Genomic DNA, 12,277 nt, shown 5'->3' with positions numbered 1-12,277 from the left:
TTGTCCAGTTACTTCACTGGTTTTCAGAATGGCGCTGGCAAAATCCACTTGACTTTTCCGAGCGGAAAGCCGTAAGTATGAAGATTACAAAAGTTCAAGTGTTGAGCCTCCTTTTCTGTTGCCTTCCTAACCTGTGATCTGTCCTTTATTTCAGGTGCAGAATGAAGGCGATGAGTTGAGGGATTGAATTGCCGATGGTAAACTCAGGTGAGTTAGCGAAGGGGGCGATCCCTCTTAATGTCTTTATATTCCTCCAGTAATGTCTTTTGTCCTTTCCCCATAGGGGCCAGGGTGCGGTACCTGCCAACGAAGCGGCGCCGACCCGAAATGAGGAATGGTCCACAAACAGAAGACTGGTAAGTGTTATGGCGTAAAATTAGGCTTTGCTCATATGTTCCTTCTGCTCACCTTTTGTCTCTTCTTCTCTCCCCTAGGCACAGAGATGTGGCGACCGGTGCAGACAATCGCGGTGGAGCCAGAAGAACTCCTGAGGACAGGTGAGTGAAGCGCGGCGCTGCAGCGAGCAACGCAGTGCTTTTAAATGAAAATCTTTTCTCAGGAACGCTGGCGTGAAGGTTCCGGATGCAGGTACGAAGTTTGATAAAATTCTTGGTTTTCACCTTTCTCTTCACTTCTTTCCTTACAGGTGTTCCAGGATCGAGGCGGGCGTGGCTGGAGACCAGATGCAGGAGCAGACACGGTGAGCGTTCAGCTGCTTGGATGCAGAACAACGCGAAGCGTGAGCTACTGTCTGGGCGTGGCTTAAATAGCCCCCAACGTAGTTCCAGGTAAGTATCCTTCCCCGGCCACACCCGAGTGCAAAATAGTCCCAATGAAAAAATAGTCCCTTTCAGGTCTCAGGGAGGCCTGAATCTTGCAGCATGGTCTGCATCAGGTAAGTGCACAAAACACCTTCCTTTATGAGCCTGGCGCCTATGGCGCCAGGACTGATGTCCAACATGAGCCTGGCGCCAAAGGCGCCAGGACAGAGTCCAAAGAGCCCCTATAAGGGGCCGCTGGGCTTTTACCCGGGGGCATGATGCCTGCTCCCGGGGGTGCTGGGCCTGGGCTGGTGCTCCGGGGGTAGGCATCATGACACCAGGTTCATATCTGCATCCATCTATGCCAACAGAAACCTCAAGACCCAGGGCACCTTTCGTGAAAAGAAAATTAATTAGGTGCAATGCCTGTGGATGGGTTGGGCATTTGGCTTGACATTGCCGCATGATCCATTTGCCAGAGGCTATGAATATTTGTATTGTGCCCGTGATGCAGGCACAAAAAACCATTGAACATGCCATTACCTTCTGGTGGAACTGGCAAGACAGACTACATTGGCTTTGTTTAGGTTTTAGCAGTGAACAATCAGTGGTTAGATTCAATTTCATATAACCAGAGCATCTGATGCTAAACCCTTGGGTCCCCATTACCTGTGCTTATGGAAAATAAGCGTCATATCCCAAAATCAGGGTCCAGTTAACCAGCAATGGAAAACCATTACAAATGAAAGTTGGAATCATGCAAGGATTGCCAGACCCACTATTTCTGAGGATTTACTCACTTGATTATGCTTAATGGTTCCAGATGAAATAAGAAAAGAATAGACAAACCAAAGACAAAGAAGAACATCATTGTTCTGGCAATGAGATGGCAGTATGGCAACAGAGGGAAGTTGGGAGTGGAACCATGACATTCTGAAGGGAGATTGCACCACCCTCCAATCCTTATTCCCTAGACCCCTGATGAAAACTCAAAGAAGTAGTTAAAAAGATGGAGGTTTGTATATGATTAAGTCCCCAGCCTGGCCCTTAAGGTGGGTGGTGGGTTTGCCAAGGGGACTGGGTGCCACCGCCCATAGTGTGATACTGGGTATGGGGGCAGTATGGCTAGGATCTCCTGGTTAGCCTCAGCACTCCACGGGCAGTGGACAGGGAGTAATCACATGTACAGCCCAAGGTTCTATGGCCCTTTAAACAATCGTAAGCTGTAACTGAGTTGAACCTTTCCACAACTGTGCTGAGAGCTATCAGAACGACCATAGCAGCTCTGCTTATGAGCATATGCACATGTTCTGTTGAAGCTAGATGGCAAACCAGCCTTTTAGATACTCATCCATGGAGCTGGGGAGATCTGCAAAACTAAATCATCCACACATGAATTGAAGAAACAATTAAGAGACACCAATCCCTGACAAGTAGATGTGATCACACATATCACACATACATTCTGACACTTGACGGAAGACGGGCCCTTGGGGAAGGAGCTTGGAAGTGTAAAAGGAGATACATTGAAAGCATTGACAGTGGACCAGATCAGGCAATGTTTTGGGGCTAGCTGGAGATCAGAGAGTAGAACAGAGACAGCAGGCTGGAGAGAGGAGAGGAGTAGAGAGGAAGAGTGGATAAAAATTTGAGCAGAGAAGAAGGAGGTTGAGAAGTATTGCCTGGAGGAGGGGGAGAGTAGGAATGCCAAGGAGGAGGTTCTAGAGAGTGGAGAATGTTGGACAGAGGAGATCCAGAGATAGCAGGAGGAAGCGAAACATCAAGATTGGGTAAACTAGAGGTGAGAGTTGGAGGATCCTCAGAGGCATGATGGAGGAGGTTTGAGAGTGGTTTAAGTCAGGGGCCAGTGAGAAGGAGAGTGGTGAACCCTCTGAAAAGGAAGTGTGAACATGGCACGGGTGGAGGTACAAGCCTTTTGCGATGTGGTGAGTAGGTTCAGGAGAAAGCTATGTGGAAGGAGGAGGCCAAACAAGATGAGAGCAGGTCCGCTTAAAAATGAGCATTTTGCAGACCAGTGAGTGGAAAATAGAGAGTGACTAATGTTGAGGGACTTTTTGGTTGACAACCTTTTCAGTTGTACCTCATGACCTGATTGGGTGTATGGTTTGAAAATCTAAGAATACTTAATTAGAAAGTCTTCGTATTGCCTTGTGTCGCATGGGTGTGAGCATCTACGAAGACTAAGAGACCCTCCACTCTGTTGTAGAATCACAAAGACATATGATGAGCTTACACCTTCAGATGCGCCAATTTTTTTTTGTCATATCATTAGTAAGTACTTAGGGATTGTTCATAATAAAGCTCTTCAGTAGTTTTTTTGAGGTGTTCAAAAAAGTCATTATTGTCTTCCTTAATAGCCCTTAGTGGATGACATGTGTTTTGGCAATCTCTCTTGCCTTTCTCAAATCCGGGCCTTTATGTAGATGTGCCCACTTGCGTGGATAGACGCATAATGCAGGTATGTTTATTTTATGACAAGAAAATCTGGGGGTCGTAAGGTAGCAGTGCGCTAATAGATACCACTAATAATTGGCAGTGTATGGGTCTGCTGTGTTAGTAGCCTTCCACTAGTGCCCCCTAGAAAGCACCATAAATCAAAAACTATGGAACGAAGGAAAGTCCAATGTGCAAATCCGGATACTGTTTCGAAAGTCCAAGTTAAAGAACATGTTCATGTGCTTGTATGCAGAATTTATTTGTCATAGAACAGCCAACACGTGTTTCGACCAATCCGGTCATTATCAAGGCTGTACATTAATAAAAATTAATATCATCATGGCAATATGTACAAAAGTAAAAATATATGCCATTGATTACAAATAAATTGCACAGTCATATATAAGCAAAGTAGCATCACATCCAAAGAAAATACAAAGAAAGAAAATAAGATCATACCAGTATGCAGTGGTTGGTTGGAGCAGGTAAGGAAAGTAGTGGTCCATAGACAAAAGCATAAAAAAATAATAGATGAGGAACCCAATTAGTGAGAATTCATTGGCCATAAATACATGCCAGAAAAAGTCAAGGTCCATATATGTGCATGTGGGATAACGTGACATACCGTGTGTCCAGAAGCGCAAAGCACAAATTGTGAGAGTGATTGGTGAATGGTAGATCAGGATAGCTACCTAAAAAAAGTAACAATGGAATCCTTAATCATGGATGAGTCAATTAGTGTAATTATCTAAAAGAAAAAGAGGGAAGCGTAAAGCACTATTTCCAGTTGTATATGGCAAGGAAAAAAGAGCAGTAATGTTGTATCTAAGTAGAAAACGTACCTCAATGGCATAAATGCTCTCCAAAATTCAGGGGTCCAACCCCCATAGGAAAGTAAGTATGTGTGCCCGATCTGTATCAAGTTAAGAATACGTGAGCCAAGTGGTAAATGGCTGCATTGTTCTTCGATGGCTACGTTGCGCGTGTGACCTCACACGCACGTTTTGCACGTGACGTCATGCATGCGCATAATGCGGATGACGTCAGGCGTGTCATAGAGTTGGACCCATGTGTAATGTAAACAAGGACAAGTAGGTCCTCGTTGTGTATTGGAAAACATGCACTGAAGAGATATTAATATAGCTGACAATAGCTGGAACATTAGTAAATAGTAAAGCTGCGTGTTTGTAAAGGAAATGTCCACAGCACATCATGAAACTTCAGATGGTATGTAGAATATGTTACCAGGAGCAGACAGTGGAGTGGCACAAAGGGGGGGCATTATCATAAAAGTACAATACAAGAAAAGTGATAATATTGATCATAAGTTAATAGCATAAGTGCCATACACAGCGCAAACAATAACAGTGTTCTTACATTAATGTTGTGAATCAAAAAGTCAGTATCATCAATGTTCACAAATCAATGTGATGTGTATGGGAACAAAGATAAGTAGTAGCAATAACACAACTCAATAATATAAGATAAATATCATAATAAGCACAATATCATAATAAGCATAATATTAGTCACATTTGAGTAGACAGTTGGATGTCTGCAAAAATTAAGAAAAAATTAATAGCTGCAATTGGAATTGATATGGTACTGGCAAGGTACCAGAAATACCAACAAATGGTAATTGAGCAATTTATCAACTAAAAAATGCTGGATCTTACTTGAGGGGAATAGTAGTTCTCCCAATTCATACTCAAGCGGCAGGATACCAACAGAGAACCAACAGAGAAGTTAGAGAACCACTGTGGCCACAGAGAATGAATGGCCTGGGAAACACCATGTGATCCCCAAGAAACCTAAACAGAGAGTCGTTTGGCAAATTTAGGGGGCACCTCGAGAGACTTTTCCTTGGTGTTTGGTAACCTTTCATTCATTTGGTCTTGTTTACAGCTCCAATTTACTGGGAAAAGACTGGACATCCCTTTTTTTCATGGCTCCAAAAATATTTCCCTAGTGCAGGTTCGATCTGCATATAAATCATTCCCATGATTGAGGACTACTGATGCAGACTGTAGTAACCACTGAGAAGTGATCCTATTCAAGTTGTGCCATTGTATGTGTGGTTAAAACCCTGTTCTTTCCCCTATTACTGTATTTTGAGTCCCAATACAGCATTTACAAAAGAAATCAGTTAACTGTTACACTCACCTGATAACGCCGGGGGCGTCTGGAAGGCTCTGAGATCTGGAACCCTGGATGCGTAGTTGCCCAGTGCTGAATAATGAATCTTAGTTCTTTGTGGGGTGAGCTATCCGACCTGTGTTTCTTGTGCAGGGGCGCTTGACATTTGTTGGCGAGCTGCCCAAGTTGCTTCACTGGTGCAGTATGCCTTCCTTTGGCCTAGGCCTGCTGTGACCCCGAATCTGCTGGTAGGCAGGTAGGTTTGTTAATTGTAAGTCTTTGTTCTGTTTATGGTGGGACTTCGTTAATGTCTTTATATCCTTCTTTTCAGGTGCAAAGGTCTTGATGCTGGCATGCCGGATGGAGAGGCACGCTTCTAGGTAAGAGAAAGCATGAAGCGCAGCGCCTTTATTGTCTTTTAAAGCTAAAATGTGTTTTCTTCTTCTTCTCCTCACAGGACGCTGTGGTGCTGCGAGTGAATGAGAGCACGATGAAAAACAGGCCCCCAGAATCTGTTAAGGTAAGTACAGCTCTCTGCAGTTGTTTAATATTGAAAGCGAACCTGAATATGTCTCTTCTTCCCTTGCAGATGTTGCTGTGGTGCTCCGGATGGAAGCACGGCGTAGCATGATGGAATTCAGGTAAGACTGATAGAATTCAATGTTACGGAAGCACGCGCCTTCTAATATTGTTTTTCCTTTTCTCCTTATTGCGGGTCGTAATGTTCGAGCAGCTGTGGTAGCGGTTCGCCAGAAGTCCTTAAGCTAGTACTCACAGGTGAGTGATGTTTCTTCTCTCTTTTTCCACAGATTGCAGCCCGGTTGAGATGCTGAGTCCTGGATGGTGTTTTCTCAGGTAAGACAGAATAATCTTGTTCTTGTTCTTGCAGGACTACAGGAAGATGCTAAAGACCTGGTGCTGGACACAGTGAGCGTCACGCTGATGGTTGCAGAATAACACAAAGCGTGTTCTGCAGTCAGGGTGTGGTTTATATAGCCCAGGTAAAGTAGTACCAGGGAAAGTAGTTCCAGGCCTGCCACACGCAAAACACTAGACCGCATGGCTTGGTTCTTAGAACTAGGCTGTGTGGGTGCTTTCATGTTGGATTTAAAGGCCCATGTACATAAATGGGACCTAGTTTGAACAGCCCTTCCTTCCTACATATGAGCCTGGTGCCAATGGTGCCAGGACTGGCTCCAGGAGCCCTTTTGCAGTGGTTTTAAGGCCCTCAGGGTTCTGGTGGGAGCCTGCTTGTGGCACAACGTGTGCCCCCTCACAGTGGTCATGACATTAACCCTGTATTAGGATGTCTTATCCCTCTCTCGTACAATTAATTTGCTTAGATACCTCTGGGTCAGAGCACTTATCGATACAAATACAAAAGCAATTGTGATACTATTGCTTACATTATATTCTAGATAAGGATGTCATACAGGTATTGCTATTAAGCACCCAAGAACTTGCGATCTAGGATTTGATCATGTACTCACGTCATAAGGCAGATACCCCCACCAAATGTGCCATTTGTATCACCTTTCTCCACATATCAATGGGCCCAGATAGCTTTAGGGGTATGCCCGGAATACTGGCAATAGACAGAATCATTGCTAGCACAGGTTGAACAGGTTCTCAGCCTGTAAGTCCTTCCTACTCCCAGTCGCAACTTCAAAGCTTCAATTCCTTTCTCTTCTATCCCTTTTCTCCATTTCCTCCTCAATAATCTTCAATTCCTCATCTAACTTCTCTTCTCCTCATCTGGGTTATTCTGGCCATTTTCTCTTCTGGATTGTCGCCTTATTCTTCTGTCCTATTTTTCTATTCGTGTTCAGGTCTTTCTTGTGATGTTTTTTCCTTCTTTGATTCATTACTGTTAGGTTATATTATATGTTGCCAGCACAACACAATTGTAATCTCAAAGCTGCAAACCATGTCTGATTAAAGGTTCATTAAATCCTGCCCAGGGACAGCAGAACATTAGTCTGCTTGGGAAGTATTGACCAGAAAACGTTGTGCTGATTGAAGAGCAATGTGTTAAAGTAAAATCTGGTGTGGATGAAGAAAATGTTGTGTAAGCGGGTTATGTAGGTGGGGAGACTGTTGTATTGTAAATATATATATATATATATATATATATATATATATATATATATATATATATATATATATATATATATATATATATATATATATATTACACAGCCACAGTAGTGGCTATGTAGTTATGGTTAAATTGCTAATCCCACAGCAAGAGCACTTTCCACAGCAAGAGCACTTTTTGGGCGGCTTATAACTTCGCTTCCCCTGGACGAATCCTCACCATACTTTAGTATAGTACATGGCCCACTTTGATTTTTTTGCAAATTTTAGTGAGGTTTGGTTCAGTGGGGGCAAAGTTATAGCGGGGGTCCCAAAATTTATTTTTTTCCAAAATGGGAAAAAAATGTGTGCACGCCTACAGCTCAAACCGCCGGATGGATTTCCACCAAATTTGCGGCAGGAGCGGCAGCTTATTCCCGAAATTCATCCAGTAGTTATTTTTATAAAAGGCAAAATAATTAGTGATATCTTGGTCTGCTCCGGGGACACACTTCACTGTTCGCTCCGCGGGCAGGACACTGATCGGCTAGTTGGCTTGCGTCATGTATGCAGACAGACAACGTGTTCTCTGATTGGCTGGGGTACAGCGTGAGGTGCGTCACATTGTTTTGATGTGCCCGTCATCTTGGAAACGCCGACAGCATGGTGGCGAACAGAGGCAAAATGCAATTTTGGGGAATTTGTTGGTGTGCGAAGTGGTTGGGGAGTAAGAGATGGGGGTCAAATACTGTATTTGTTTAGCTGGCAGGTGCCCCTGATATGTTCGGCTTGTCCGCGGTCGTAGTGGTTGCCCCAGGATATAATCAATGCACTACTGGCTATTTTACTTTAGTATGATGTTGGTTTTGGGTTGTTAGTAGAGGATTGATTGTAATTAATATCTCCTATAAGCAGCACACATACCACAGTCAAAATGTTTGGTAGTATAGGTGTGTTATGCTGTAGTGGTTGTGGCCAGGGCCTAGAGTCTTGGGTGTATGGCCAAAGGCCATAGGCCATGCACCCAAGACTGTACGCCCTGGACACAACCACTGCAGCATAACACACTCATAGAATCAAACACCCATCAAATATCCAGAACGCAAAAGTTTGTGTACTGTTTAATTTGTAGAGTTTGTATGTGAAGTTTTGGCTAGGCTATGCAGTTAAGATTGTAGAGTTTGTAATAGGACTGCATTATAAGATACCTTTGGAAGCAAATATTTTGGATTGTGGTGTATGATTGTGTACATTTTCTTTGAGATCTAATGGTAAATAAACTACTTTGCCACAAATGTCTTTCACTAATTTAGAGTGAGGTAATTTTGCTGTTTTTGTTGAAGGCATACTGACAGCGCAGCGGTGAACAGAGGCAAAATGCAATTTTAAGGACTGTGTTGGTGTGCAGAAGAGCTTGGGGATGGTTGGGGTTTAAGAGATGGGCCAAATACTGTATGTGTTTAGGTAGCAGGTGCCCCTGATGTGTTCGCCATGTCTGCGGTCGTAGCGGTTGTCCGTGGATATAATCAATGCACTACTGGCTATTTCACTTTAGTATGATGTTTGGTTTGGGTTGTTAGTAGAGGATTGATTGTAATTAATATCCCCGTTAAGGAGCCCACATACCATAGTCAAAATATTTGGTATTATAGGTGTGTTATGCAACACACACACATGGTTTGGTACATCAGCGGAGGTACTTTTAAACTTTAGTATTTTTTTTTTGTATGTGTTTAATAGAAGGTTGCTATTTGCACAGTAGTTGGTAGTTTATGGTAAAGCTAATGCATTTTGTAAGTGGCTTTCACTTCCAAAATAGTTTCTCTGGATATGCTCTATTTCTTCGATGTAGTTGTTTGACTGTACCATGAAGAATATTGTTATTTAAATTGACTAGTGCTAAAGCAGGACTTTTAGCATAATAGAGTTTATGGACCAGATTTGTATAGTTGCATGATGTGTTGATATCGTTTTGATATGATGGAAGGTGGTTTTGCAAATAGGTCCTGAAATGCAGGGTAATGAATGGGCTTGTAGTCCTGTGTATTTGCGCACTGGACAGGCATCCATGTTCTGAAGCAGTTTCATTTTGATTTTGTCTTTGCTTTTTACATACTGATTGAGGAAGTGGCATAAACATTTGAAAGATTTTTTGGCAATGTTACACATTGATGTGCATGCCATTTGTAGACTGGACGTTTTGGTTTATTAGAATGGAGAGGTGATACTGAGTTATTTGGGGATATTTTGTGAGCAGAGTTTCTTATTTCATAATGATATTATTATGTTTTTCATACCCTGGTCCACTGCTATGTAGGCAATTGGGTTTGTTTGCTTTTGTTTATATGCTCCTTCATGAAAATATGGTTCTGTGGTTGTGGTGTGATTCCATTCACCTCCACAGATGTTTAAGGAGTTATTTTTGTTGATATTCAGTTTATTGAGAAGTGTTTTTTGTAATTTAGTAGTTAGTTTGTTGGTGGTTTCATTCTGTTTAAAATAAAATAAATAACTACCTTTTCAGAAGGATTGCACTGTTTATGAGAGCTTTTAGGATTACTTTTCTATGGTAGGTTTTAAGGGTTGTCCATGATTTCTCTTTGTTTTTATAAGGTTCTGAAGGAGTCTGTGGCGGAATAATTTTTGTAAAATATTTTTTTGGTATGGTTAGTTGCTACTATATCAAGATTTATAGATGCAGCGTTAGTGGTAAGTGAGTCTTGTTAATCACTTTTTGTTTCATTTTACATTTTGATAGAGGAGAGAAAGTTTCTGTAGTGGAAGCTTATTTTGCTTCACGTAATGACTGTATTAGCTGTTTTGTTTGAACTTTTTGTACAAAATCTGGTAGAGATGGATGATTATTTTGGGCACTTATATTTTGATTTGTTCTACTTCTGCATTGCTTTCTATGCAGTTGCTTTTTGGTAGGCATTCTTTGGGGTTTGTTGGAGAAAAAAAGAAAGTGTGGGTTGGGTTGTTGTGCAGTGTATGCGTGCTTTGTGCATGAGTGTCTGAGTATGATGGTAAGGATGATTGTGGAGGTGTGTGATTGTGCAATGGGCAGCTATATTGAGTTGAGAAGGTTATTCTTGTATTTTGTGTTAGTATACTGGGCTTGAGATGACAATATAAAGTATGCAACTCGTAAGGGGAAGCGGTAATAATACATCTAATGGGAAAGCGTTAATACACTTCTTTGTTTTACAACAGTAAAATGCTAGTGTGTTTGAGTAACAGTTAGAAAATTATGGAAGTGTTGTACTTATTTTTTTGTATGGAAAGAGTAGGTTTCTTGGAAGTCGTTGGTCATACTTTAGACACTGCTGATTTTCAGGAGAGTGGTCTTCACTGCAATTGTAAAAGAAAGAAGTTAGTTAATATCTGTGTTTAGAGCACTTTTGTTAATATAGACGTTTTTTTTTGTTTTTGTAGTAGTAGTGTTTTCTTACCACCGAGCATAGTATGCATATGCACTTTCCTTTGTCTATGTGCATCTTGTATATTTTATTTAGAATCTGTTAGTTGAATATGTTTTACAACTCAGTATAATAGTAAACGTATAGAGCACACTTGTTTTTTTAATGTTATGTTATTGGATGGTAAGAGGTGGAAGAAATAATAATATGCATTTTTTTGCTATTTTTACAGGGTAAATGGCAGAGATTGTACAGAGAAGCATGCAATGTATGCATTTGTGAAGGTGTGGGAAATAAAGAAGTAGGATTTCATATAGAGGCAGTGGTGATGTTTGAGCTTGGAGCCTTTGTAAATATATTGGCTGTGTGTGTGCTTGAATGAACATGCATGTACTCATCCTGGTTGCGTGTAATTTTATAACACACTGGACAGTCTTTTTCACAATTATACTGTTATTTCTCCCATCTTTTAATATGAAATAAAAAAAATTTAGATAGCTGTGTGAGTAAACAAACATTTGGAGAGGAGACAGGTTTGCAATTGATACTTCATCATACCAGATGGGATAAATGAAGTATGGTCATTTTACAGTTTATACAGGGTAAGTGAAAGTTACTGTGGCCTCATTACGACTTTGGAGGTTGCCATGGCGCTATTTGCGCCATGGCTGCCTCCAAAACCGTGCCCGGGTCCGGGTTCCCTGAATGGGAAATTACCGGCCATTCCGAGTTTGGAGGGCCCAGTAATTCCCCTTCAGGGAACCCGGGCCAAGTCCTTCCCCGTTCCCATTTGAGTCCCCATAGGGCTCAATGGGAATGGGGAGGGAGCCAACAACGGGCCCACTCATAATAGGCCTGTTGTTAGCTCCCTGGTTCCCTCGAGGAACCCGCTATGGACAACTGGAAAAACCAGGCGTCCACAGCGGGTCCCGCGAGGGAACCTTGTAATATTGCGGAGTGGATTTAACGGCACTGGCACGATTACCGGCGCCGTTAAACCCATTCCAAAATAGTTATAATGAGGCCTACTCTGTTTATATGTATTCTTAGAAGAGCTGTACATGTACTGTGTAGAAAATATGCATGCTTGGCATGCTTGTAGTCTGTGTTTATGCATGTGGATGTGCATGAATCTGCAAGTAGAAGTATTGGACAGTTTTATAGTAGTTGTTGCTGTAGGTCTGTTGCATTGACAGCGGATTGTACTGAGAGTGATCAATAGTACATCTAAAATGCTGATGTGTGATGATAGAGTTAGATGTAGAGTTCTTGTACGTGATTGGTGGATGATTGTGTGACTGTTTAACAGTAGCCAATGAGGAAATGGTGCAGAAAGTGAAGTGCAAAGGGTAGAAGCGCTGCCCAGTGTTACGCGCTCCTCGAACATTGTGGGTGTCCGCGGGCAGAGGGTGCTACATCTGGGGTTTC

The sequence above is a fragment of the Ambystoma mexicanum genome, chromosome 12, assembly GCF_040938575.1.
Source record: "Ambystoma mexicanum isolate Mex_15411 chromosome 12, UKY_AmexF1_1, whole genome shotgun sequence".
Lineage (NCBI taxonomy): Eukaryota > Metazoa > Chordata > Amphibia > Caudata > Ambystomatidae > Ambystoma > Ambystoma mexicanum.
Note: the sequence above shows the minus strand (reverse complement) of the source record.